The 2,617-nt window shown below is 31.9% G+C and overlaps 1 long non-coding RNA gene across 1 annotated transcript; it reads left to right on the forward strand.

Annotated features, from left to right (window-relative positions):
* The first annotated feature begins 1,130 nt into the window (after window positions 1-1,130).
* On the forward strand, window positions 1,131-2,244 carry LOC132712923 (uncharacterized). The gene is made up of 3 exons (XR_009623381.1): window positions 1,131-1,661; window positions 1,827-1,876; window positions 2,145-2,244. It is a non-coding gene; the product is annotated as an uncharacterized LOC132712923 (long non-coding RNA).
* Window positions 2,245-2,617: the final 373 nt, after the last annotated feature.

Here is a 2,617-nt window from a genome sequence, read left to right on the forward strand (position 1 = left end):
TTCCCTATATGCATATAGTAAAAACTTAAAAAATCTTCTTTTAAAGAACCCAAAGAGCTAGAGCTAAGAAATTTAGCATGAAACATCTTCTAATGGGTGTCTACCAAGTTTGTTCAAATAAAAGCCCTTGGGTCAAAATTGGCCCCGCCCCAGGGGGTCATTGATTTTCCCTATATGCATATAGTAAAAACTTAAAAATATTCTTTTAAAGAACCCAAGATATTTAGCATGAAACATGTTCTAATGGATGTATACCAAGTTTGTATAACAAAAACTTAAAATATCTTCTTTGAAAAAACTCAAATAGCTAGAGTTTAGATATTAAGCACGAAGCATCTTCTAGTGAGTGTCTACAAAGTTTGTTCAAATAAAAGCCCTGGGGTAAAAATTGGCCCCGCCCCAGGGGACATTGATTTTCCTTATATGTGTATAGCAAAAACTTAAAAATCTTCTTTGAAAAAACCCAAATAGCTAGAGTTTAGATATTAAGCATGAAACATCTTCTAGTAAGTGTCTACACAGTTTGTTGGGGTCAAAATTGGCCCCACCCCGGGGGTCATTGATTTTCCTTATATTTGTATAGCAAAAACTTAAAAATCTTCTTCGAAAAATCCGAATAGCTAGAGTTCAGATATTAAGCATGGAACATTTTCTAGTAAGTGTCTACAAAGATTGTTCCAATAAAAGCCCTTGGGTCCAAACTGGCCCTGCCCCAGGTGTGTCATTGTTTTAACTATATGTGTAAAGAAAAAACTTGACCAGCTAGACCTTAGATGTTTAGCATGAAACATCTTCTAATGGGTGTCTACCAAGTTTGTTCAAATAAAAGCCCTGGGGTTTAAACTGGCCCCACTACGGGGGCCTATATACAGGTGAGCGACTTCAGGGCCATCATAGCCCTCTTGTCTTAAAATCTAAAGCAAAACAAAAACCCATAAAGCATATGAGAATGGGTCTTTTATTTTACAAACTAGATAATAAAACCTAGAGGATTTATCATTGAATGTTATCTTAATATAAACAGTAAAACCCGTAACGTTTCCGATTTGCTGAGCTATAAAATGTTTTACCACAACATTTATAAGGTCCTGTGCCGATGGGGTCATTCCGTGAATGAAATGTTTCATTTATCACAATCAATATCCGAGCTGGAAACTTTCATATCTGCAAAATATGAAAAATGTCAACTGTAATTGTACTAAAACAGAAATACAAAACATCCTTCTAATATTTGAGACTTTTGTATTAAAACGCGACCTAATTGAATGATTTGGGTTTGGTGTCCTTGGCAATTTGTAATTTTACAGGTCATGCCTTTTTGAAAGTTATTTATCCGCCATCATTATCGTATTATTGTAACCTATAAGCAGTATAAGTGTTGTGAACGTCCCAAGACGATTCGTCAATCTAGCTGTATTTTTTATCTTAGTGATAGTAAAATTAAGTGTGAATTAGTTTGAAAAATACATTATATCCATTGCATTATCGACACAAATATTGATTAAACTGTTCTTGAGTGTTAAAATTTTAAGCTTAATTGCCGTGAATTTATAGGGAATAATAAATTTATTTTTATATTCTAGATCCTGGTCCTGGCTGAAATTGAGAGTATTGCAGCTGTAGCTTGTATACCATACATTTAACATGGAAAGGACAGTCAGGTTTGTTGAATTGAAATTCTAATATTTAATATACATATATTTCTTTACAAAGTATTAATATTGCAACTACTGGACATCAATCTTGTCTTAATAATACATGTATATTATTTTCAGAATACTTTTGTAACATTATTAATATAAAATTTACATATTTGTTGTTTTCAGGATGCTGCATACAATGGTCTTAGTGAATATTTCTTGGGAAAATGCTGCAAGTAACTGATGGGGAGCAGTTTTTCTTACCAATCATAGGTGAGACTTTTAAATAGCTTCTTTTAAAAAGTTTTTGTTGTTTTATGTACATAATTTGCTGTCAATATGAAACTTCAGCAGTATCTTAATTCATCTTCTATGCTGTTTTATTATGTAAATCTTAGAGATAATCATTTTAAGATAAAACATACCACTAACTTGATTAATTATATATATAATTTAAGATTGACCAAGTCACTTTTAATTAGTAACTTCTTATTTTATTTGCAGAAGCAGTAAGAGACAGCCAAAGAAGTATTCAAACACCACCATGAAACACTTAAGACATACCAGGAGAGATCTAGAAGAGTAGCTAGTAGAAGAGTGGAACAGTTTGTAGCTTAATTGTAGCTAAAAGGACTTCTTAAATACTTGAACTGTATATTTGAAATAAAATACCTGACGTATTTAATAGTGTCTTTTTTTGTTAAACAGTTAAATTCTGTTACTTTGCTTTATATTTAAATTAAAGTATGTTGAAGTGACATTGGAACTTTAACGTTGTGCCAACGTTGAATTTCAACGTTGTTTAAACTTTCAAATCCGAACATAAATTTTCAACGTTAAAAAACGTTTATGTGCCTGCTGGGTTAATTCTATCCAGGACCTAATCTATTGGCGATATTTTTAATATTATTCAAAATTCTTTGAAAGTCTGAGGCTAAATGCATCAATCATGATTTGTTAAATCAATATCTAGGCTT

This window comes from Ruditapes philippinarum, unplaced genomic scaffold, assembly GCF_026571515.1.
Source record: "Ruditapes philippinarum isolate M1 unplaced genomic scaffold, ASM2657151v2 ctg313_1_1_1_1, whole genome shotgun sequence".
NCBI classification, from domain to species: Eukaryota; Metazoa; Mollusca; class Bivalvia; order Venerida; family Veneridae; genus Ruditapes; species Ruditapes philippinarum.